This window comes from Choloepus didactylus, chromosome 23, assembly GCF_015220235.1.
Source record: "Choloepus didactylus isolate mChoDid1 chromosome 23, mChoDid1.pri, whole genome shotgun sequence".
In the NCBI taxonomy this organism is placed as follows: Eukaryota; Metazoa; Chordata; class Mammalia; order Pilosa; family Megalonychidae; genus Choloepus; species Choloepus didactylus.
In genome coordinates, this window is record NC_051329.1 from 21,148,223 (window position 1) to 21,175,295 (window position 27,073).

General features: G+C 41.2%; 1 protein-coding gene across 1 annotated transcript in view; it reads left to right on the plus strand.

Annotated features, from left to right (window-relative positions):
• The first annotated feature begins 11,974 nt into the window (after positions 1 to 11,974).
• Positions 11,975 to 27,073, plus strand: part of CORO1C (coronin 1C) — a 75,087-nt gene continuing 59,988 nt past the window's right edge. The window contains exon 1 of the mRNA XM_037816655.1: positions 11,975 to 12,073. The gene's annotated coding sequence lies outside the window, so the exon portion shown is untranslated. The remainder of the gene's footprint in view (positions 12,074 to 27,073) is intronic.

Genomic DNA, 27,073 nt, shown 5'->3' on the forward strand with positions numbered 1-27,073 from the left:
GAATTCTTTGTTGTGTGTGACAGTCCCTTGCTTTGCAGGCTGTATAGCAGCATCTCTGGGCTTTACCCACTGGATGCCAGTAGCTTCCTCCCAGTCTTGACAACCAAAAATGTCTCCAGACATTGTCAGGTGTCTCTAGGGGGAGGGGGATGTGTGCAATATTGCCCCAGGCTGAGGATCACTGGTTTAAGCTGTTTTTATTATTAATTAACAATAATTCACTAGCCAGACTGGGTCTTGGATGCTGCCACTGAGTACCTGTAGCCCTTCCAGGTGAGTGCAAGGTTTATTACCTCCATACTGAGATTTACATGGCTGAGTTACCACTTTTTTTGTGCCAAGATTCATATTTAAATAAAAAAAGATATGCCCAGGAGCATCATCTGGAAATTCTCCCAGCTGGGGTTCTGCTGAAGCTATCAAAGGGCAACACTGGGCTTGAGGTCTTCATATAATGCCTTGAATTTTTGGAATTCCTTCCCTCCTTACAAAAAAAAAAACAAAACTTTCTGATTTCAAACCATTCAATTCACTTTGCAGAAAAATTAGAAGATACAAAACAGGAAATATAAAAAGGAAACTTACCCATAAATGTAATTCTTTTACCCAGAGATAAATTCTATTACAATATTTGTATATGTGTGTATATGTAGATGTAGATGTGTATGTGTGTATATTTTATAAAAATGAGACGTAATTGTTTTCTGACCTGCTTTTTTCATCTGATGGTACATCCAGAACATCTCTGCATATCATTGAGGATTAAATGTTCCTCCACAATTTTTTTTTTTCTTTTTCCTGCTTAAAAATTTCAGGGGCTCCCAGTGGCCTTGCATTAGTCAGGATTCACAAAGGAACAGGTTGAGGCCCGACTCCCTGGTTCTTGTAAAACCACAGTCCTTTATGGGTGTTACCTGGACATGTGGAGGCTGGAGAACCCAGGCCTCATGCAGGGAGAGGACAGAGGTTGGGTACTGGGAATCATTTTGGCCTCGAGCATAAGGTACAGACATTTTTGGCTGCTGTTCGTTCTATCCAATGCCTAGCCTCATTCTGTCCTTCTTGAGCATATCCCTCGTGGTAGCCTTACTTTCCATTGACTTCACTCGAATGTACCTACCCTTCTCCTCTTTTTGGACATCAAGGGTTGTTTCCATAGTGTGCAGTGGTGTGATAAACATCCTTCTGTATCTATTGTTGCATGTGACCATGATTATTAGGATAAATTTTTAGGAGTGGAATGACTGGGCCCAAGTAGACTAGCTCTTCTGGGGACTTTTGAGTTTGTATCAGTTAGCTCTTGCTGCATAACAAACCTCCCCCAAACTCAGTAGCTTGAAATAATAAGCATGTATTTTTTACAAGTCTCAGGTCAGCTGGGTGGTTTTGCTGATCTGGATCAGGCTTGGCAGATCTCGGCTGAGCTCACTCATGTTTGTGGTCTGGTGGTGGGTTGGGGGTGCAGAGGCTGGTCTAGGATGGCCTTGTTCACCTGTCAGGGTTGAATGGCCCATGTGTTTCTCATCTGCTGGCAGGCTGGCCTGGGCCTGTTTTCACGGCAGCAGCAGGGTTTCAGGAGAATGAGCGGAAATGTGCAAGGCCTCTTGAGGCCTAGGAGTGGCACAATGTCACTTCTGCCACATTCTGTTGGCAAAAGCAAATCACATGCCCAGTGCCGATGTAAGTGTTGGGAAATAGATTCTACCCCTTGAAGAGAGAAGCTGCAAAGACCCGTTGCAGAGAGGTGTGGCTGCAGGAGGGGTTGAAGAACTGGGAACATGTTTGCAATCAGTCTACCACCACAGAATTCACATTATAAACCATTTTTTGTTCACTCCTGCAGGAAGTGGTAAAAATCTATTTGAACCCTCATAGACTTGATGCCAAAGTAAGAATTAATAATAATCAATAACCCTTTATGGAGGACTTACTATGTACCAGGAATTGTGTTTTTTTAAAGAAACATTTACTTTATAATAGATTTAGATTTCCAGAAAAGTTACAAAATAGTACAGAGTGTCCCATATACCCCATGCCCAGTTTCCCCTATTATTAGCATCTTACATTAGTGTGGTACATTTGTTACAATTCATGAACCAGTATTGATTCATTATTATTAACTAAAGTCCATACTTGATTCAGATTTCCTTAGTTTTCTGCTTTATGTTCTTTTTCTTTTACAGGATCCCATCCATAAAGCATATTTATATTATTGTCATATCTCGTTATGCTCCTCTTGCCTGTGACAGTTTCTTAGACGTTCCTTGTTTTTGATGACCTTGACAGTTTTGAGAAGTTTTGAGGATGTTTTTGGCCAGCAGTACTAATGAGGTTTTTTGTAAAACACCCTGATTTAGGATTCATCTGATGTTAGACTGGGGTTATGAGTTTGAGGAGGAAAAGCACTGTGCCGGTTTGAATGTGTTATACCCCCCAAAACACCATTATCTTTGATGTAAACTTGTGTGGGCAGGCGTATCAGTGTTGATTAGTTTGTAATGCTTTGAGTGTTTCCATGGAGATGCACCCCACCCAACTGTGGGGTGTTGACTTTAGATAATTTCCATGGAGGTGTTACCCCAGCATTCAGGGTGGGTCTAAATTAAATCACTGGAGCTATATAAATGAGCTGACAAACAGAAGGAACTCAGTGCAGCTGAGAGTGACATTTTGAAGAGGAGCTACAGCCAAAAGGGACACTTTGAAGAATGCACAGAAGCTGAGAGAGTAGCTGCAGATGAGAGAGAGTTTGAAAATGGCTGTTGAAAGCAGACTCTTTCTCCGGGGAAGCTAAGAGAGGACAAACACCCCAAGAGCAACTGAGAGTGACATTTTTGAGGAACAGCAGCCTAGAGAGGAACGTCCTGGGAGAAAGCCATTTTGATACCAGAACTTTGGAGCAGACGCCAGCCACGTGCCTTCCCAGCTAATAGAGGTTTTCCAGACACCATTGGCCATCCTCCAGTGAACGTACCCAATTGTTGATGACTTACCTTGGACACTTTATGGCCTTAAGACTGTAATTGTGTAACCAAATAAACCCCCTTTTATAAAAGCCAATCCATCTCTGGTGTTTTGGATTCTGGCAGCATTAGCAAACTAGAACATATACCAATTAAAAGACAGAGCTTGGCAGAGTTGATTTAAAAACAAGAGCCAACTATATGCTGTCTACAGGAAACTCATATCAGAGATAATGATAAAGGCAAGTTGAAAGGAAAAGAATGGAACAAGCTGTATCATGCAAACATTAACCAAAGAAAGCAGAAGTGCCTATGTTAATATCAGATAAAATATACTTCAGAGCAAAGAAAATTACCAGACGGAGGGACATTATATAATGATAACAGGGAAATCCACCAAGATGACCTAACGACCCTAATGTGTATGTATCAAACAACATAGCCGTAAAATGGGTGGAGCAAAAACTGATAGAACTAAGAGGAGAAATAGACAAATCCACCATTACAGTTTAAGATGACAATAACTTCCTTTCAACAATTGATAGAATAACTAGACTGAAAATTGGGAAGTATATAGAAGAACTCAATAACACCAACAACCAATGGGATCTGAACAATATAACATAGAACATGCCACTGAAAACATCAGAAGATATTCTTTTTAAGGGCCTGCAGTGCACCAAGATAGGCCACATCCTGGGCTGTTAAAAAATTTCAACAAATTTAAAAGAATTAAAATCATCCAGAGTGTATTCTCCGTACACAATGGAATCAAATTAGAAATAAATAACAGAAAGATAACAGCATAATCTCCAAATACTTGGAAACCAAAGAACATACTCTAAGTAATTTATGGGTCAAAAAGGAAGTCTCAAGGAAAGTTAAAAAATATGTTGAGCTGAATAAAAATGAGAAAACAACACATCCAAATCCATGGTCCATAGCTAAACCAGTGCTGAGAAGGAACTTTATAGTACTTAAAAAGAGGAGAAGTACCTAATCTAAGCTCCCAATTCAAGAACCTAGAGAAAGAAGAGCAAAATAAACCCAAAACAAACAGAAGGTAGGAAATAATAAAGTTGAGAGCAGAAATCCATGAAATTGAAAACAATAGAAAAATCAATGAAACAAAAAGCTGGTTCTTGAAAAGATAAGTAAAATAGACGAATCTGTAATGACAAAGCAAAAAAAAAAAAAAAAAAGAAAAAAAAAAGACAAGGCACACAAATTACCAATATCAGGAATGAAACAAGGAACATCACTACAGACCCTGTGCAGACATCAAAGGTAACGAGGGAATTCTACAAACAACTCTACACAGATAAATTTTACAACTTAGATGAAATGGACCAATTCCCCAAAAAACACAAACCAGCATAACTCACTCAATAAGACATAGACAATTTGAATAGCCCTGTAACTTTTAAGGAAATTGAATTTGTAATTCAACAGCTCCCAAAAAAGAAATCTCCAGGTCCAGAAGGTTTTGCTGCAGAAGCCAAGCATTTAAAGAATTACCACCAATTCCACACAATCTCTTCCAGAAAATAGAAGAGGAGAGAACATCTCTGAACTCATTTTATCTAGCTGGTGTTACCCTGAGACCAAATCCAAAAAGAGTACAGAAAAGGGGAAACTATAGACCATTTTCTCTCATGAACGCAGAAGCAAAAGTGCTTAACACTGTATTAGAAAACAGAACTCAGTAAGACAAAAAAAAAAAAATCACATCATGACCAAGTGGGATTTGTTCCAAGGGTGCAAGGGTGGTTCAATATTTGAAAATCAATCAATATAATCCATATTAACAGTTAAAAAAGATCCTATCATTTGATGCAAAAATCATTTGAGAAAATTCAACACCCATTCATAATTTTAAAAAACCTCTTAGGAAAACAGGATTAGCAGAGATCTTCCTGAACTTGATAAAGAGCAACTACAAGAAAAAAAATCTATAGCTAACATTATGCTTAATGATGAAAGACTGAATGCTTTTTCCCTAAGATCAGGAAGAACCAAGGATGTCTGCTCTCCCTACTGTTATTCAACATAGTGCTAGAGGTGTTAGCTAGTACACGAAGGTAAGAAAGGGTAATAAAAGGTACACAGATCAAAAAGGAAAAATAAAACTACCCCTATTTGCAGATCACATGGTGGTCTATGTAGAAAATTCCAAATGAATCTACGAAACATCTTCCAGAACTAGTAAGTGATTTCAGCAAGGTTGCAGGATAGAAGATTAGCATAGAAAAATCAATTGTATTTCAATATACTGGAAGTGAACAACCACAGGGACTCCCAATATAAAAACACAATGCCATTTACAGTTGCTCAAAAAATTATATGCTTAGTTATACATCTAAGAAAACATGTCCAAGACTTGTATGCTAGAAACTACACAATTCTGATGAAAGAAACAAAACTAAATATATGAATGAAATGGACTTGGTTAGGACTGAGGTAAACCAGAATAAAGGCTAAAGGACGTTATTGACAGTGCTTTTAAACTTCAACTTCTGTGTGAGACCAAAGGAAGAGATGTTTATTCAGTGCAAAATCTATAGTTTCTGTAGCACACTGTATAATTTAACTTGTATGGTCAGTTTGTTCAAACACTATAATTACATGGAACTTTGAATAGGGAGTGAGATCTGTTGGTTTGTACAGGTTAGTGTGAAGTCTTGATACATCCTAGAGTAATTTGGGCAGAGAATAAAAATGTATTTGCAAAGGCCTCTTGAAGGCCTGGGAGAAAATGTGGAAATATTAAAATTCCCCATGTGGGGAATTAACTGATATTCTCACAAGCATTGGGATCTACCAATTTAGAAGGCTGAGCCCTCAATCTTATGAAGCCCTTATGAAGCTTGTTGCTGCAAAGGGGAAGCTAAACCTACTTATAATTGTGCCTAAGAGTCACCCCCAGTGAACCTCTTTTGTTGCTCAGATGTGGCCTTATTCTCTAAGCCACTTAGGCAGATAAACTCACTGCCTTCCCCGCTATGTAGGACATGACTCCCAGGGGTGTAAATCTCCCTGGCAATGCGGGACAGGATTCCTGGGTAAGAGCATGGCCCTGGCATCATGGGATTGAGAAAGCTTTCTTGACCAAAAGGGGGAAGAGAAATGAAACAAAAAAGTTTCAGTGGCTGAGAGATTTCAAATGGAGTCAAGAAGTCATTCTGGAGGGTATTCCTATGTGTTTTATAGATATCCCTTTGCAGTTTTGACTGTATTGGAATAGCTAGAAAGAAATACCTGAAACTGTGGAGCTGCCACCCAGGAGCCTTGATTCTTGAAGAGGATTGTATAACTGTATAGCTTACATGGTGTGACTGTGTGATTATGAAAACCTTGTGGCTCACGCTCCCTTTATCCAGTGTATGGACAGATGAGAAGAAAAATGGGGAGAAAAATTAAATGAACAATAATAGGGGGGATGGGAGGGATGGGATGTTTTGGGTATTCTTTTTTATATTAATTTTTATTCTTATTCTTTTTTTTGGAGTAATGAAAATGTTCAAACATTGTGGTGATGAATGCACACTATATGATGGTATTGTCATATATGTCACAACTATATGACTGTACACTTTGGATGATTTATGGTATGTGAATATCTCTCAATAAAAAAATGAAAGGAAAAAAAAGATCTAAATAAATATCATGTCCATGGATTGGAAGACTCAACATAGTAAAGACGTCGGTTCTCCCCAAACTGATACACAGTTTTACTGCAATTCCTATCAAATACCAGAAAGATTTTTTTTTTTTTGTAGATATAGACAAGACTTTAAAATTTATATGTTAAGGAATTAGAATAGATAAAACAATTTTGAAAAGGAAGAATAAAGTGGGAGGATACTTCAAGACTTATCATATAGCTGCAATAATCAAGACTGTGTGTTATTGGCAGAGGATAGAGCTATATAAACAAATGGCATAGAATATGAAACCTGAAATAGACCCACACAAATATGCCCAACTGATTTTTGAGAAAAGTGCAAAATAACTCAATGGCGGAAAGATAGCCTTTCCAACAAATAATGCTGGAGCAATTTGACAGCCATAGACAAAAAAAAAAAAAAAAAAAAAAAAGAAACTTGACTGAAGTCTCACACCTTATACAAAAATTAACTCAACGTGGATTATATGTGAAATGTAAAACTATAAATCTTTTAGAAAAAGGCACAGGAGAAAATCTTGGGAATCTAAGGCTAGGCAAAGAGTTTTTAGACCTAACACCAAAAGCACAATCCTTAAAAACAAAAATTGGTAAACTGAACCTCATCAAAATAAAAAAAATTTAAAAAAAAACTTCCACTCTGTGAAAGACCCTGTTAAGAGAATGAAAAGATAAATTACAGAAAATATCTGCAAACCACATATCTGACAAAGAACTAGTATCTAGAATATATAAAGAACTCTCAAAAGTCAACAGTGAAAAAACATACAGATGGTAAATTAGCACATGAAAAGATGTTCAATATCATTGCCATTAGAGAAATGCAAATTAAAACCTCAATAAGTATCACTATATATCTGTTAGAATGGTTAAAATAAAAAATAATTACAACACCAAATGCTGGTAATGATGCAGAGAAACTGGGTCTTATTAAAATAAGAATAATTTTTATTCTTATTTTTATTTTAAAATAAGAATAAAAATTAAAGTAAAAAAGAACACCCACAACATCCCATCTGTCCCATCCCCCCTATTATTCATTTAATTTTTGTCCCTGTTTTTCTACTTATCTGTCGATACACTGGATCAAGAGAGTGTGAGCCACAAGGTTTTCACAATCACACGGTCACACAGTGTAATTCTTCATAGATTACCGGTAGGAATGTAAACTGTTACAGACACTCTGGAAACACTTTGGCAGTTTCTTTAAAAACTAAACATACAATATCATAAGACCCAGCAATTGTACTCCTTGGCATTTTTTTCCAGATAAATGAAGTCTTACACTCACACAAAAACTTGTACACTATTGCATATAGCAATTATTACAGTTGTGTAATAGCCCAAAACTGGAAACAATTCAGAGGTTCTTCAAAGAGGGAATATTTAAACAAATTGGTACATACATACCATGGAATATTACTCAGCAATAAAAAGGAACAAACTATTTATACATGCAACAACCTGAATGAATCTCCAGAGTTATGCCAAGTGAAAAAAGTCCAAAAGGTTATATACTGTATGATTCTTGAAATGACAAAATTATAGGAATGGAGAACAGATGAGTGGTTGTCAGGGTTTAAGGAGGATATTTTGGTTTGTGAAAGCTGCCAGAATGCAATATACCAGAAATGGCTCGGCTTTTACAATAGGGATTCATTAACATAGAATTTACAGTTTTTAAGCTGTGAAAATGTCTAACTCAAAGTATCAACAGGACACTACCTGGTCTCTGAAGACAGGCTGCTGGCATTTGGAATATCTCTGTCACATGGGAAGGCACATGGCTGACGACTGCTAGTCCTTCTCTCCCAAGTTTGGTTACCTTCAGCTTCTGGTTTCAGTGGCATCCTCCCTGTTTTCTGTGGGTCCTCTCTTAGCTTCTCTGGGGGCATTTTTCCATGTTTTATCCTCTTATAAAAGTTTAGAGTACACGGATTAAGAACCACCTTGAATGAGGTGGGCCACATCTCAATCGAAATAACCTATTCAAAAGATCCCACCTACATACAGTAGTTTTACACCCACAGGAATGGATTAAAAGAACATGATCTTTTCTGGGGTACACACAGCTTTCAAACCATCCCAGACGGGTTGGGGTGGGAAGTCAGTATGGTTTTAAAAGGGCAGCATGAAAGATCCTTGTGGTGATGAAAATGTTCTATATCCTGACTGTATCAATATCTGTACTGAGGTTGTAATACTGTACTACACTTTTGCAAGATGTTACTATCTGGGGAAACTGGTAACGAGTACATGGGATCTCTCTGTGGTTTTTCTTACAACTGCTCGTGAGTCTACAATTATATCAAAATAAAATTTAATAATAAAAAAAGATATCCTCTCTGTAGCAGTATCAATTATTCAGCCTCCTGTTTTCAGCCTCCTGTTTTCCAAAAAGAAGCACCCTTAAGCATGGAGAATCAAGATTTATCAAAGTAGGATGAATTTTAATATTCTCCAAGTTTTGTCCTCTTTTAGCACTCATTGAGGGATTTTGCTTACTCAGATTACTCTAGGGCCTTCTAGTTTCTCATTTGTGAAATATCATTATTATTATTTTTAATGCTTCCACGCAGCTAAATCACTCTGATTCCAGAGTGTCCTGGCAACTCAAGACTAATGTCCCATTCATTACTCAGAGAATCCAGAAAAATGATTTTCTCCAGATGCAGGTCCCCCAATTCTTTCTTCTTTCACACAAGAGGTGCCACCTGTATCAGGTGAGTTTTTGAATCACTCGTGTGTTTCCAGATCATTAAATTCCTCTCCATCCAGAATCTGTCTTGTGCTGCCTCAGAAACTGCTAGCTTTTGAAAGCAGGAACAGATTCTCAAATCCAGTATTTTATCTGGCCCTGAGTCCCACCATTCAGGGCCAGCTTGAACAGAGCCACTGTTTCCTTCAGGCCCACAAAGGGACTGAGGGTGGATTCTGGAACCGTGTGACTATGGGTTTTTCTCCCAGTGAAGGGTTAAGTAATTTTCCTTGGCTTCTTGGAGTAGCAGCTCTCAGCTGACCACACTTGACTGGGGTGGTTTCTGTCTGCAGATGCTGCCTGTGCAAGGATCGTTTGCCCAGGGATAAAACCAGGATCTGAAACAGGCAGCAGAAGGCAAAGGACTTGAGATCTTTCTTTCTCAGCGTATTAAATGGCTGTTCTGTGATGGGATTATCTGGGAGGAATTGGTGTCCTGGGATATTTGACCTCGAATTTCATCATCTGAAGAACTTGGAGAAGGGAATCAACATGTTTTAAGTACCTGCTCTGTGCTGGGCCCTGTGTTGGGTGAATAAGCATTTGGATGACCCCCACTCTATAAATGAGGAGAGTAGTCTCAGAGGGAAGTGACTTGCTCAAGGTCACACAACTGGTAAGGGGTGGAGCCTGAAATTAAACTCTAATCTGTCAGAATCTAAAGTCCATGTTTTTTCTATTTCATCATGATGCTATAAAAGCAGATTAGTGTAACAACTGCATGGAAAGAACATAAGCTCTGCAATTAGACAGCTGTGGGATCCAGTATTAGCTGCAACTGCTGTGTGACCTTGGGCAAGTCATGTAAACTCTCTAAGTCTCAATTACTTTCCTATAAAATGGGAATTATGAATTGTTTTTATGGCCATAAGATCATTGAGAGATTTCAGGAGATTTCATATGCTAAGCACTCAGCATATAGTCTGGCATGTATAAGCAGTGGATAATTTGTCTTTCAAAGAGTAAGCCAGCTTGATTTCCTGTTCAATCCCAAAGCACTTTATGAACCCTCATTTTCCCCGCCACTCAGAACCCACTGCCATCAATGTCCTTTGTTTTATAAAGGATAAGCACCATAATAATAGCAAATTGTTCTTGTGCATCACTATATGCCAGGCACTGTGCTGGGGTCTTCTACCCCTTTATCTCATTTAAAGGAAGTGAGTAGCAAAGTCTTGCTGCAGAAAGGGTGCTGGGTGCCTGCTTTCTGAAGTGGCCATTTGAAGGCTAAATGAAATCCACCTCTCCATACTGTTGAGTCACCCCAGCAGCAGTAGCAAAAATTACCATTTTTTGAGGCTTTATCACAAGCCAGGCCCTGTGCTAAGTGTATTACGGATATGTGATCTTATAGAATCCTTTCCATGACACTGTGAGGGAGGGGCTGCTACAACTCCCATTTTACAGACTAAGAAACTGAGGTTTAGAGTGGAAAAATAATTTGCTGTTGAAGTGGTAGCTGTTTTGGTTCAGGTGGACCTTGATTTTCTCAACCCATTTCCAAGGCGGATGTTTAAAATGAAAAATCCCCTGGTGCATTGCAAAGATGCCTTGCTTTGGAAAGCAAAAAGCTTTCAGCAGCCCTCCTTTGGCAATTCAGTTCCTCATTCCCCACTTCCCCAAATCTTGGCATTTCAGAACTGACAGGAACTACTCACGGGGCAACTTCCTCAGGCTAAAGATTAGGAAATTCAGGCCCAGAGAGGTGAAGGGAACTGCCTCAGATCAGTTTGAGAGCAGCAGAGCTGGGACTCAATCCCCCCTGGGAAGTCCAGTTTCTGAACCAAATGGGTGAAGGATTTTGGCCAGGGAAATGAAGGGAGGGACTCTGGAGCCTCCATTTTCTAGTCTGCGAAATGGGGCAATAATAGACCCTCTTTGTATAGCTCTGGGGGTTACGTGGGTATGGCCCAGACGAAACGCTGCCATCTGGTACCGGGAAAGTGAGAATGGGAGGTCGTGGAGGGGGTGCCAGAGCTTCCGGAGTTCGCAGAGGGGTGGCGAGAGAGTATGGTTAAAAAGGGGGCGGAGCTTCGGCAGCAAAGAATTAGGGGCGGAGCTTGGAGTTTGAGACGATTAGACGGGCAGTGGGCGGAGCTTCTGGAAGTTGGGCCTGGGGTTGTGCCTCGCCAAAGGGCAGTGGGCAGGGAGCCAGGTTTAGGGATCCCGGGAGCTGGCTTATAGGCTTTGCTTGGGCAATGGGCGGATCTTTGCGGAGCCGAGGGGTGTGGCCCTGTAGAGCCTAATGGATCAATGGGTAGAGCTGTAAGAATCTTGAGCACGGTTGCAAGGAGCAATGGGCGTGGCCCTTTTCCCCTTAAATGACTGGTGGGGTGGACGTGCGCTTCAGCCCCACCTTCCTCTGCATTCCTCGGCGCGACCAGAGAGGGCGCTAAGCGGGCGGGGAGGGGGTTGGGGCGTGGAACGTGGGCTGGGAAGCGGGCTTCCCCTCCCGGAAGTGGGCGTGGCCCTCCTAGTTGGGCGGCCCTGGTTGGGCGCGGTGCGGCGCGGGGGCGGGGCCTGCACGCGGCGGCGGCTGCCCGCGCCCCTCCCCCGCGCGGCGCTCAGTGCCAGGCGGGAGGCAGCAGCGGTTGGAGGTGTCGCGGGCTTTGCAGTGGGGACTTCGGCGGCGGTGGCGGCGGCGGCGCCTCTGGCACCTCGGCCCTGGTGAGCGGCGCGCGACCGGTGGGGCCGCTCGGGAGCGAGCCGGGCAGGGACCAGTCCTCCCGGCATGTGCTGGCGCCGGCTGTCAGGAGCCGGCGGGGCGTGGGGCAGGGCAGGGCCGGGTGGAGGGGAGTGGACTGGGGTCGACGGCCAGGGTGCAGGGCTTCGGGCCGGGGGCTGCTGCCAGAGCGCTCGGGATTTGGGGGAGGACGGAAGGGCTGGGATCAGAGGCGCTTGGCCTGGGAAGCGTGGGCTGGGGCTGTCCAGGAGAGGTTTTTAGGAGGCAGAACTTACCTCCCCTGGTGAGGGGCTGGGTGGGGAGGGGGCTGACCTCGGGAGGTTTTTCGGGGTCCGGGACTCTCCTGGCTGGGTGAAGGGCTGGGGGGCCGAGTGCGGTGGGGACTGCCTGAGGAAGGCTTTTAGGGATCTGGGACCCGCCTGGGCGGGTGAGGTGCTGGGCGAGGAGGGGCTGCTGGGGTCTGGAGCGCAGAGCTGGAGGCGCCAGGCCTGGGGGTGGAGCCGCCCTAGGGAGCGAGTGGGTGGGGGGTGAATAGGGGCCGGGCTCACGTGGCGTGGGGGCGAGCTGGGCCCGCATGGGTGGGGCGACGGCGGTCGCCTGGGCTGGGGGTCGCGTGAGCTTTGGAAGCGTGGCCGGGTCTGGGCCCTGAAGGTCTGGGTTGGGGTCCCCGGAAGGGCGGGGCAGGGCTAGAGCTGGAGTAATGTGGGTGGGGGCGGCTTGGGGAGAGGCTGATTCCCCCTGACGGAGCGGAGGACTGGGACTGGCGGTAGGGGCGGGGGTGGAGTGAACTGGGTGATTCCGAGTCGTGCTGCCCTAATAGTGGGGCAGCTGGCGGGGGGCGCGATAAAAATGAGCGAGGTGCAGGTGGGGCTCCGGCAGCGCCGAAATGACTGAGGATGAGGTCAGATGTGGGAAGAAATGCAAGAACCGAGCTCTCCCGCGCGTCCACACTGGCGCACGCACATCGGCTCTCCGTCTCTCGAGATCTGAACGTGTCGGGGGAAGCGGCAGGCGGCGGGGAGCGAGCCGAGAAGAAAGGGGCTTCCTCCCGGAGGGAGGCGCTGGCCCTGCCATCCTTTTTTGGGAGTATTCAAAGGGTTTTGAGCGCTGGAAAAGGAAATGTGCGCTTTACTGAGTGGTGGTTTAGAATCACATCCTATATTTGGCCTTAATGTAGGCTCCGCTTGTTTTTGTGGTGTCTGAAGTGCTTGCTCTACATCTTGCAAACGTGGGGTTCGGAGTGAGAAGCAAATTGCAAGTTGTTCATCTCTAGGATAGCAAGAGAAGATGCAAAGGCCTTTCTTTCCTGTAAGACATTTTTAAAAGAACTGAATTTCGTCTGTGTGTTTGAACTGTACTGGGTGGCAAATAGATGAACTTTTGGAAATAGTTATCACAAAATATTAGGCCCTGTGACCGCAGGGATGGGATTACATTCTAAAACAGTATTTGTAGGGAACTTAGTCACTCTGTATAATAATGCATCACATTGTCCTTATCTGGCAGAACTCTCCTGACACCAGGGCCTGCTGAAATAGAGGAAAACATGATTAAGTATAAGCAGTTGCTTTGTACATCTGTTCAGTTGTGGAAGTTAATAGCTATTTATTAATATTAATTCAGTTTCTGTGTTCCCTATAAGACTGAAGAAATAAGGAAAATCTATTTTAGACTTGATTCTGTACCTCTCAGAAGATTGATTTAAGGAAACTATTTTTATTTTCTTTGACTTGGAGATGCATTTCACAGCCATAACGCTTGGTTGGGAAGCCTAATAGTAAACGTTGGATCTGAGAGATTGCATAAATGGAAAGAAAAAAAAAGAAGTGAAATAAAACTGAGAATTGTATTGTACGTTAGGCCCTGAAATACAGTATTTTGTGGTAAGAGTCATGTGTGCTGAAGATTGAGCAAAGATTGGTCTAAAGGTCAGGCCTCCTTTATGACAAATCCGTAATGTGCTTTGTTCATATTTGTTTCCTATTACTTGTGGAAGGTACACTAAAGCCTGATGAATTTTAATAGACACATGCCAGTGAAATATCACTGAATACAGTATTGGATTTTTCATGATCATTTGTTACTTTACCTGCAGATTGCACTAATTGGTATTTGTGTCTATTACCTTATATATAGTTTAGGATTTAGATTCAGGGTTGGCAAATAGCATTTTTTTTAAACACTGTTGGATTGTATTGATTTAAATTTCAAGCTTAGTGCATCTGTCACTTCTGGGATCCACTCCAACCATGAGGGGAATAGTCACTAATGCCTATGAAATGGAGTGTTCAGAAGGATGAATTATCAGTTTTATAACTGGGAATGTGGAAAATTCAGTTCTTAATGATTGCAGAATATTTGTTTCTTAATATTCCGTTTTGCCACATACCGGTGCTTTAAAAACAGATACTGATAATTGGGCCATTTTACCTTTGACCTCTTTTTTGTAGGTGGAGCGATAATTGATTTGGGTGTAACTCATTTACCCTGTATGCTCAGGTTAAAAAGCCATGTGATTAATAACTCTTAATATTGTTTTCGTTTTGATGAACTCCCTGTATTACCCTCACTCTAAGCCATGAAAACTTTTCTGACACGTGTATGGCCTTTTTAAGTTAAGATACCTTTTCTGTATTAAAACATGAAAATCCTCATGAATATTTCAGTATGACCTAGAATGTTAAGTAGAATGTTAAGTAATAGAATCTCTCCGGGTTTTCATTGCCCTAGTTCAGATCCTTTAAAGTGAGTGAGCAAGATTCTATACTTCTTTCTGAGCTCACTTTGTATTTCAGTGATGCATAATGGAACCTTTTTTTTTAAGTTGCTATATTGAGATATAAACCTATACCATGCAATTTACCCACTTGAAGTATACAACTCTATGGTTCTTAGTGTATTCACATAGTTGTACACTATCATCGCAATCAATTTTAGAACATTTTCATCTCTCCAAAAAGAAACTTCAAACCCATTAGCAGTCACCCCTCCTCCCCAATTCCCTCCAATCCTCCCAGCCCCTGTCAACCACTAATCTACCTTCTGTCTTTAGGGATTTGCCTATTCTGGACGTTTCAAATAAATGGAATCATATAATATGGTCTTTTGTGACTGATTATCTTCACTTGCATCATGTTTTCAAGGTTCATCTATTTCATAGCATATGTCAGAACGTCATTCCTTTTTATGGCCAAATAATATTTCAGTGTGGTGTAATCATAATATACCACATTTTGTTTGTCCGCTCCTCAGTTGATGGACGTTTGGGTTGTTTCCACCTTTTGGCTATTATGAATAGTGCTGTTATGAACATTCGTTTTTAAGTTCTTGCATGGGCACGTGTTTTCATTTTTCTTGGGTATATACCTAGGAATGGAATTGCTGGGTCATATGGTAACTATGTTTAACCACTTGAGAAACTGTCAGACTTTGCAAAGTGGCCATACCGATTTAAATTCCTACCAGCACTGAGGGTTACAGTTTCTCCACATTCTCTCCATTACTTGTTATTATCTGTCTTTTTTTTTTTTTTTATTGTAGCCATCCTGTGGGCATGAAGTGTTTGGCTTTTATTTCCCTGATGGAAATGATGCTGAGCATCTTTTCTATGCTTACTATCCATTTCTATTTATTGTCCATTTCTGTGCTTATTGGCCATTTAAAAGGTTATTTTTCCTTTTATTTATGAGCTGTAAGAGTTCTTTATATATTCTAGATAGAAATCCCTTGTCAGATGTACAAATTGCAAAATTTTTCTCTTCTATCCCTTGTCTTTTCATTTATTTGATGGTGTCTTTTGAAGCAAAAATTTTTAACTTTGATGATGTCCAATTTATGTCCAAGAATGGAGTTTCACTAGTTAGAAATCATTTAGACCTTAAATCACATCTTCGTCAATATTTTGATTATATAAATTAAAAGCCAAATGTGGAAGGATTGGGGAAAGATTTGAATTAGTTCTTTTTAAGATGTGCTATTCAATGTGACAGCATGTTAAAGTTGATGGATTGAGCTATTGGGGGAGGGGGGTCAGGGTATGATGGAGTTCTGTGTATGCGATTAGTATTGTTTTTGTAACTGTTCCTATAACTTTGAATTTATTAAAAAAAAAAAAAAGATGTGCTATTGATCGAAAAGGGTTCATTGGGAAACTTGTCGTTCCTGGTTCAAATCCTTTGCTGGAGGGATGGGGATCACTGTGGTGTCTGTGAACAGGACCCCACAAATCTTCTGTTAATAAATTACCTTCACATTAAAAAAAAAAAAAATTCCTTTGCTGGTCCCCCTAAACCATGGCCTATGGAATAAAGTTCAGACCTCCTGCCGTGGTTGTGGATCAAGGCAGTCTCTGGTTTCTACCAGCCCTGTCTCTTACTACTCCCTTCCCTATGTCTTATTACTCCACCCCCTTTCCACTTGTCCTTTGGGATTGTGGGTCAAGAGGCATTTCCTCCATATAGTCTTCCTGGTCTGCCAAGGCAGACACTGCTCCTGCCCTCACACACAGTACAGTTGTCAGTATCTGCTACAAGGAACTGGACCTGAGCTTACAGTCTGAAATGTGCCTTCACCTAGGAGGCAGAGTATGAGACAGATTCACATGGAAGGTGGACAGGCTTCTCTTGCTCTCGGCTCCGACCCCAGTGCCTAGTGAACATTTGCTGAATGGATGATTTTTTGCTGAAGTTAACTGGAAACACCATGATGTTGGTGGGTTTCTCTGATTACTGTTTCCATCTTTGTTTCTCTGTTAAAATAACCTGAAGCGCAGGAGTCATTCCCTTCTGCTTTTCTGACATCCCAAGCCCAGCTCTTTTTAGACATCTTCCCTAGGGCAGAACATCCCTGACCAGGATCTTTTCTCCTAATGAACAGTAATGACTGGCGTGCAGCCTTCTCGGTAGGGCACATGGCCAGGAGCACATTTAGTCTGGTTATGTGTTAGCCGCATAAAACACTACAGGCAGCCCTGATGACAGTACTGGAATTACACCTGTGCCCTCGATGACGGGCGTAAATCAGATTTTAAGGGCCTGTGCTTTCTTTTAATTCTTTTCTTCATGCTCTCTTGCTTTTTTTTGGAGCATATGAGTATTCCTGAGGTATATTTTGTGTTCTTATGTTCATTTTTAATAATTGAGTATTTGTCAACATTTTCCTGAGAATTAGGAGAAACCAGTTAGCTCTTCTTCTTTTGTATTCATTAAAGTGGTTGTATTGTGGCAAGGTAGTAAAGAAGAAGAAGAAAAATAAGTTTCATATTTTTGCTTTGTCAGTGCAGTGAGCTATCAGTACCGTGTCTTACATGTCTCTTTCTCTGAGGAAGTTTTGTACTTAGAGAAACTGAGGCAGTGAAGTGCTGGCCTTTACAGCCAGATTGAGCTAGGTTTCACTCTTCACTTCTTACTAATGTGACTTGGCCAAAGTATCTCACTTCCCTGAGCCTCAGTTTCCTCTTCTGTAGCGTGGGGATTCTAATGGTTGCCTTGTGGGGTTACTGTCAAGGCCAAAGGAGGAAAAGTAATACAGAGGAGTTATTGAATAAACCCCTGTTGCCTCCCTCTTCACTCTCAAATGTCTATTAATGAATGGAACTGTGTGTAATCAATAGAGTAAATTTAATACATTTTGTTTCTGCTGTTAAGCTATCAAGGTATGAATTCCCACTCCCACCTCAGCATTTTAGACTTTGAATCAAAATTGAATCAATGAAGAGGGAAAAAAAATTTTGTCTCTCTAATTTTAGCATGGGAAGGTGGTATTAAAAATGAGGCAGCTTTTTGCATCTGTTTGAATTGGAAATGTACACCCAGACAGGCTTCCCTTATGGAGACCTTTTTCTTGTAGTCTGTCTGCCTGTCTGTCTATCTCTTTTAAGGAAAAGGGTTAAGTTCCCGGTGGAAGACTGATCTTGTCAGGGCTTGGAAGGAGATTGCACTGCAGTTCTTGAGATGCTCATCTGGTTCTCGTGTGAGTGGAAGCCTCGGGACCAAGTGTAACATTCTGTGCGGGAAAAGAACTGCAGCCATTTCAAGGGATGTTAAATTGGGCCTGTCATTTGACTCTTAGGTTAACAAAAGCGGTTCTTCCAATTTGCTTCCCAATAAGGAAATATTAAATCAAAATAATGCAAAGTTCAGAGTGAGAAACTGGTGTATAAATGGGAGTTGTAAGGCCTAGTTTGTATGACTGACCGCAGTTGTTTCACGGTACCTGTTTTAAATTTTTTTTGCTTTGGTCATACAGTTGTCTACTTTTCTTATTTAAAATGTATGATTAATGGATCATAAGTAGCACCCAATATCTCACTGCCTTTTAAAGAATGTATCATTTTAGAGGGATTTGGAAGATTCTTTCTGAGGTCCTGCATGTGAGGATCAGCTGTAGACCTTTTACAAATACAGCTGCCTGGGGCTCCAGCGTCCTGGTGACTCTGAGTCACAGCCAAAGCAGGAAGCCCCGGGCTGGATACTGCCTCATTTTACAGAAGAAGGAGCTAGGGAGGGTCAGTCACATGGAGCTTGTGTGACTTGCCTGAAATAAAAAACTGCACTGCCCCCTGGCACCCTTCCTTCCATGTATAGTGTGAATTCATTTTTCTAGTTGGGTGGTGTGACTATAGAGCATGGTGTGGATTTTTTTTTTTTTAACAGTTGGAAAGTGACATGGCTTGTCCCTTTTAGTCCTTGCCCTAAGTGCAGCAGTTGTCTTAACATCCAACACAGTTGACAACAGAGCCGACTCAACACAGTTTTTTTCTTTGGTTCATCACAACTGGTCACTAGTATCTATGTTCTTTTTCACAAATTCAGATTTTGCATGTATTAGATTAAGGAGCTTGGTCCAGGTTTTCAGATGCTGAAACTCAAATCAGTCTTGAAAATAGGTTTTAAGTGAACTCTTTCATAGACTTGATTTACTAGTTTGAATGTAAAGTTCCTTTATAGCATTTCATGTTCCCCTTTTTACTTCCTCAGTTTTATAATCTGACCACTAGTAAGCAGAGGTTGTAAGGGTTTATCTCAAATGTTTCAAAGACCAACTAATATTTCAAAGGTGCCATTGTATTTGTGTCTTGCCAGTCTATATATGAAAATTCTCATTTTGGGTAGAAACAACACGAGTCAAAAACTGAAACTGCATAGACTGTAACAGGCATAGTTAAAATCCCTTAGGAGTTGCAGAAGGATAATTGCTTCATGGTTTGGGCATTCTCTGGGGAACCAAGGCAGTCTGGGAGTCTGGCACATGGTGGTTTGGGGTATGAGCTGCTCTTTCCCATTTGTGAAACTGGATGTGTGTCCCCATTTGCCAACACCCAACACCTGCTGAGGCCTTCGTCCTGGATCAACAAAGCCGTGGTTTTTCAGTTTCATGGAAAGCCATAAAAACATACATGGGAAAGGAAGTGTCTGTAGAGTGGAGCCTTTGGGGTGTTTTCCACTCTTGGCCTTCTAGGGGCTCTTAGCAAAATTCACAGGCACCACCTCCTTAGGACAAATGTTTAATCACCATTATTTGCTTACTCCACGTGAAAGATACTTAAATTCTTTTGCATGAAGGTCAAGAATTCTTTTCTAGTTAAAGATTCTAATTCCTTTCATTCTTAGGAACTTAAAGAATTGAGACTTATTTATTAACATAAAAAATCAAATGCTGCCTGAGAAACACACGAGAATTTCACTTACCATCTCCATTAAGCAGAGGGATTTATTAGACTAGTCACTTTACAAGCTAGATGGTGAATTAATTTTGTGGTTAGTAGTATCTTTAGCTTAACACTGTCATCCTAGTTTTTCTTGGCAAGCAAGAGAGAGGCTGGAGCCAACCAGTACTGGCCACAGCTATTTGGGGTGATGTTTAATAAGATGCATTTGTCTGTTTTAGAAATAGGATGATTGTTTTGTAGGTCCTGTCTTACATGGGCCAGGGTTGCTTTACAGCTATTATAGGGAAAGGTAAGTTCGCAGTCTTTTTTTTCCCTCTTCTCATGCTGTATAAAGATGTCTCAAGTGCACTGGGCTGAATTACATTGTCAAGTGGAACAAAGTGATACATCTTACCTGCTCAGGAGAGTTGTGAACCAAACGTTTCTCTAGGAGAAGGAAATGGTTGAGCGCCCAGCCACTGTTTGCGCTTTGGAGGCGGTATGCATGCATCCCTGTCTTAGGACTGGTTTGTGTTCCAAGTTTTAACTCGGATATTTGGAACTCAGATGACATTTTTCATATAGACTTAGCATTTTAAGTGTGGATAACTTCCCAGCCTAGCCTACGAAAACATGTTTAATTCCCAGCTCAGTCTGTTAAATTGGTGATGGTGATAGCTGAATTCTGGATCTTGGGAGCTGGGAGTTACACATAACAGAAGCAAGGAATCACCCTCCACCCCACAAACTCCTCTCTCCAGGCTGTGTGGCATCCAGAGGCCTCGTGCCATGGCCCTGAAAGTTCTTCTCCCTACTTCACAACTCTCTCAATTTGAACCTCCACCTCTGGGGTCAAGCTGATTCCCTTTAAATAGCAATAGCAAAGCAAGTGGTTCAGACCCATTTGCACTCGTGTTACTGGATGATCACAATCACTGCTAGCTACTTCTGTCACTGAGTGTAGGACTACTGTAAGCTAAATTTATACTACCTTTTTGACTCACTGCCCTTAAGTTTGTTGGCGGTGCAATTAACATTTTTAAAAAGGGGGTTTCTTATTTGTAAACAGATTGTCTCAAAATTTTTCCATTCAGTCAGTGTAACAAAGTCAAGGGAAAAGTTGAGGGAGCCCTGCTATCTGGAATCAGGAAGAAGCCCTGAGTGCTTTTGAAAGTTTCTTCTTTTACCTCTAAAGCAGTGGCTCTCAGACCAGGAAATTGGAAGGAGATCAAAATCAACTGAAGTTTGTCCCCCCCCACCCCCCCAAATACTCATGGTGCCTTTTTTTCCTTTTCTTCAAATACTCATGATGCCTTTTTTCCCTTTTCATCTGGAAATTACAGCTTAAGAAGGGCTTAGGTTTTTGCAGAGTGGCGTGTTGGTATGACTACTGGGGTGTGGGCAGTATAATGTCTGTAAGCTGGGGCAGCTCGTCCTGGCCAGAGCTAGGCGTTCGTTGGTTGGTTCTCCAGCTGTATTTCCAGTCCTTAATAAACTCTTACCACAAAGTGCAGTCTTCCTCAAACAAGGGGAAATAATTGACTTCGCTTTTTTGTTTTTGCCTCTGTTCTTCAGAAAATTAATTTTTTACATGTACCTCCTAATCATGCCAGTGACCAGATCTGACAAGGGTATTGGGGTCTCTCCATCCAGAATCTGATTTTACTGCGATCTCTACTCTCGAGAGACAAACCAGCACCTCAGTGTCCTCCGTACAGTGACGGGCTTGGACTGCCTGCCTGGCTTCCGAGAACTCATCTCACTGAAGCATTTTATGATGTAATGTGTAAAAAAGATTAGGGACTTGGTTTTTGGTTCAGTTAAACAAAAAGATTCTTCTTTACCAAGTCTGCTATGGCATGCCTAATGTTTTGATTTACTTAAAAAATGTGTATGTTTAAAAATACATTACAGAAGTTTCCATTTAGCCCTCAGGTGTATGATTCTCTAGCGTGGACTTGAGCTCTGCGGGAGTTCAAAGAACAGGGTGCTGGGAGGTCAGTGTCCGTGGAATACTGGGGTGAAGCCCTTCCTGTCAGTGTGTATAAAATTCCTGGGCTTGATTAGGAACGGGGGTAGTAGTGCAGGATAGCTAAGTGGGGTGGGAGATGATTGTGCAAAGCCATGATGATAGGGAATGCATTTATATGGTGTGTTTGAATGTTGAGTTATAGGAGCAGATGAAAATATAATTTGTGGGTTATCCTTAGTGCTAGTGATTTGTATGATCGTACTAATCATATTTTGGGTTAAAACAAGTAGCAATTAAAAAAGAATAAGTAGGAAATTATTATTTTCCCGTTTACTGGGAACTACAAGAGGCAGGACTTTGGTGCCACTATAGTTCATGAACCTTGAAGGCAGAGAATATTTTTTTGTGCCTCCAGTTCCTGGCACACAGTAAGTGCTCAATACATGTTAGTTGAGTAATTGAATTTCAGTTTTACATGATACATTTTTGATTTGTCAGGCTCCCCAGTTTTCCAAAAGATGAGAGGAATAAAGAGGATGTTTTCTGTGGTGTAAAGGACTGCTAATTGTAAACATTTGCTTATTAAATTATCCTATGATAAACTAACCTGATAATTTTCGTTAAAAGTAAACATGTAGCAGAGTAGATATGTATTTGTTGAAACATTTCATTTGTTAAGCAAATTTTGGAGTTCTGTGTCTTTAAAGCATGAATTCTGATGGAAAGCAGGGTGACATCACATTTTGGTCCTTTATTGCAAATTTGCTTAACTGATTTCTTGAGTAAACTGAGAATATTGGTAGCATGGAGTTAGGTTAGCAACTTTGACTTTATAAGGAATCGAAGAAGTAACATCTGCACCATTACATGCTTTCATCTTGAGAGCTCTTTTTGTGAAGAACCATAATTTTATCAAGATGAAGATTTGAAGTTAAGGTAGCCATTCAAAGAGCCGAGTTTCTCTTGATTGTCTTTCTCTTCGACCCCAGTTTCTTACCCTTTAATACGCTGACTGACCAGGAGGTGTTACCTCCCGGGTCTGGGTCTGGATATCCCCTGGAGTGGGAGGTGGGGGGTCTGTGGCATTAAACCCTGAGGGGGTTCCCAGGGTCCAGGCCCAGAGGAATCTTAAGGGCAAGTCTTGAGGACATTTGATTTAATGTGCTTGGAATTCGTTTGACTTGAGAATTTGGCAAAAACTGAGGATGTTGAAATAGGGCAAATTGTGCACCATTTCACCTGTTAAATGGTCTCTTGCTTTAGAAGTTACTTTGTACATATTAAAACTGGAAAAACTGCAGATTTTGGCTTATTATCTATTATTGTACTACTGATTGATGTCGTAATAAGTGATCACACATGCACACAAATTGTGTTGTAATTGCATTTGTGTATGTATGTGTTATCTCTGGCGGCTTTTAGGTATCACTACAAACCATAAATGTAGTTGTTTAAAAGAGTATTAGGGATGGGAAGTCCACAATCTTTCTGCTGACTTTCTACTTAAAATCCTATAAAAATGATTTTTCCTGTTTTCACTTGAGGCATAGAGAATTTCCTTCTTGGTTACTATTATGCAGTCCAGTTAATTTAACATGCAGAACCAAGGACTATAATTTTCTTTTCAAGTCTGATAGGATTTGAAAGGAAAATGGATTTGGGATAGTTAGGGGTTACATTTTTGCCAACTTGGAGTAGGATATTCACCCCAGAATTCTTAGCCCAAATATTTCCACCTGGAAATGGGCGCTGTTCATCTGTCTCTACTCCTCCCTAGAGATGTTTTCATTTTATTGTTGAAATTGGATGTATAGTGCTTTCTTCCTAAGAGCTGAGGCCTTCTGAAGGTGGTAAGGAAGTCCTGATTTGGTAGTAACTACATTTTCTTCAGTGAGTTACATTCTTACATTTCTTGTGCTCTGTTGTAGATGCTACCATTATGTGATTTCTCCCCCCTTAGAAGAGGTGTGTTGATAAACAGTTTGCAATTTTTCCAAAAAGGATCAGACAGACGAAATAAAATGATTTGTCCTAAGGTGCAGTAAGATTTTAGGAGATACAAATTGTTACTCTAGGGTGTCCACAAATTTTGGAAACATATGGAGATTTTAATTTTAAAGAATGTTCCACTTTTAAATAGCATGCTCAATATGTTGTCCTCCGTGCTCCAGGCACCTTTGGGAGCAAAGTACTCAAATTTGAAGCCATGATTCAGTGACTAATCTGGAAAGATACAATAAGTAATTTAAATATGTACTCTATGTATCATGTGTTGTAAATAGAAGTTTCTTGGGAGTGTCTGCTGAGAGGTGGCCTTGCCTTCCTCAGCACCTAAAAAGTCTGGTGAACAGCCATCTGGCCACACAAGCCAAAATTAGGCGTCGCTGTTGGTGTCTCCTGAACAGCCCAGTCTTCAGTCTAGTTGACTTTTTTTTCATTAAAAATTTTTTTAAATTGTGAACTTTACCCTATATGCATAACAGTGATAATTTTCAAAGTACGATTTCACAGGTAGTTAGAGAGCAAAATCTAGTTGACTTTTACTTAAAAAAATTTTTCTTCTTTAGCCACATGCAAAAGAATTTATTTGGACTCCTTCTTTACACCCTATTAAAAAAATCACAATCCAGTTGATTGTTAGTCTTGTGGATCCATCCATTTCTCTCTGCACTGGAACTGTTACCTCGGTCCTGGACAACTGCAAGGAATTCTTGTTTTCCTGTATCCTCTCGGATGTTCCCTCCTCCAGATTCATTCTTCAGCTGCATTCAGAGTGATCTTTCTAAAATGCAAATCTGATTATGTCACTCACACTTAAAATTTTCTGATGGCTTCCCCAGCTTTGCAGATAAAGAAAAAACTCCCTACTATGGCCTGCAGGGCCGAGTGAGGGGGCCTTTGCCGAAATACCCCATCCCCCAGCCTTGCTGCCTGGGCTCTAGCCTCTCCAGGCTTCTTTTGCTAGGCGCTAGGGGAGGTTCCTACTGGTGTTTGCTCTTTCCACACACCCTTGGCGAGTCTTCCTCCTCCCCCCTGGAACTCTCTTTCTTCCCTTTGTCCAGTTAACTTCTACTCATTCTTTGAATTTCAGCCTAAATTCACTGAATTTCACTGCTCTTGAGCCCTCTGACTGGTTCTGTTCCCCTGATTCCTGACTCCCCCAGCCCTGTGAACCACCCCGAGCCCAGCACTTGTCACACGTTAATTACTGTGGGTCTCTTCAAGGAGACTAAGCTCCACGAGAGCTTGCCCACCATTGTATCCGTGGTGCCAGGCACATGGGAAAGCTCAGTAGCTAGTCACTGAATGAATAAATGAATGAGTGAATGGAATTTAGGATCTTTTCAGCACTCACAGTTGAGTGTGAGTTTGTGTTACATGTACAGCCCTGTGGATGCTAGTGACTAATTCAGTTCTCAGTGAATTACGCGTTTTATTTGGTGGTGGTGGTGGTAGTGGTGGGGGATGAGGGCTGGCTCCCAGTGAAAGAAGCATTCCCTATAGACTTGTATTCCTGAGATTATGAAGGGATCGAAAAGGCATTTATTTTAGTTCTCCTGTTTAATAGAGGACAAAGCCACACCAACCAGAGGACCAACCTGACTTAGATGGGGAGGTGGCCATGTCAGAATAAACTCAGGTCTCCTGACCCCCAGCCAGTTTTTTCCTACTCCATCTTACCTTTCCCTTGAAATGTTGTCAGGAGCACATACTCATTTCATTTCTGCTTGCCCAGGGTGTATGGTATTAAAAAGGGAAGATTGAAATGCTTCGGTTGAAGGTGTTTATTCTTTAACGCTGCTGGTTTTGCGTATGACTGGCCTTCTGAGGTTCTTAATAAGACTGCCTTAAAAAAAAAAATCTGGGGTTCTAATAACTTCATTTCCTGGTGTAAAAATATTGCCAAAGAATAATTAAAGTTTTATTCTGAGAGAAACTGCATCTGACTAAGTAGTGGAATACAGGCTTAGCAAGTTGGAACAGTCATACAGAGTGTGCTTTTTACCAGATGTTGATAAGAAAAGTAGGTCATTAGTATAGAAAGAATATTTTGAAACATATTCATGAATTAATTTTGAAGTGAGATTGCTGGGTCACTCCCATTTGTACAGGTTGTGTACTTAGTATGAGAACTCTTCGGATCAGTTTGGCTCTTTGAGCAGCGTCTGTTCTTTGAAGAGGCAGAACTGGACTTTTGAGCCTTGCTTCCTGTGCTGCACTTTAGGGAGACGGCTGCGGCCTTGGATGACCTTTCATAATTCCACAGGGTTCTCTGGGGCTGGTAGGCTGCTTCTGTGTCTGATGGAGGTTTCTTCCTCAGTCCTTTGCAAAGCTCCTGGGATGGGGAGAGGTGGTTGTGCTTATAAGGATGGTGGTGATAGACAGAAAGTGATGAGGTGAGGGGTCATGAGCATGTCATCTCTTCATATTATCTCTGGAAAAGTCTGTTCATATTTTGTTAGTGTAAAAAAAAAAATAGATTTTTGTCCTTAAAGAACTAGAGATGACTCCTGAGACTTTATACTCTCATGCTTAAGTGACTGAAAATGTTCTGTAATGCCATGCTTATTGATTATATTCTAAAAGGGTTACATGCCCCATTACGGCACCTTTTACTTTATAAAGGGTCTCTTTTTCATACAGGTGTGAAAGAGTTAGCAATTTTAAGATTTTTGTCCTTGACCTTTAGGATCTTTATATGTTGCTGTTTTATACTCATTTCTTGTCAAACTTGATTTTTAATACTCATTTTCATAGCTTGGCAATCTAATTTTTTAATCGTCAGTGAGTGCTTATGTTTTAATTGAGGTAGTCCCCGATTTCTCTTTGTAACAGGTCTCTAAAATTTAGTACAAAATTGTGTAAAATGAAAAGGAAGAGTTCTCCTCTTAGAAAGCTTTAAAAAGCTTTTAGAAATTGTCTTTGATACACATATCGCTAGTGTTCCACACATGTTCTTTCATGTTGTTCTATTCTTGGGTAATTGAACACACAGTCCTTTGGCTTATGCCTAAGAGTGTTTTATCAGAAATAAATATTTAATTCCTTTGGCATAACTAATGTTGTCGGTTGTTTGTCTCAGTATATTTGAATGCTTACGGCTTGCTTCTGCATCGTGATTTTTCCTTTTTTTTTTTTACTCACTTTTATAAATTGTGGACAGAATGCACTTAAATATTCAAAATTTGCACAACCAGGCCAAGTGGAACTGTGGGCTTTTGAGGCAGCAACTTTGTGAAAGAGTTCTGAATGGCTTTGTCAGCTGCCATGGGAAAGCCGGAATGGATGTGCAAGAGATCTGTCATGGAAAAAGCATGGAAGTCCAGGTGGTGGAAAGTTGAACCATTGTGATTCGAGGTCTTT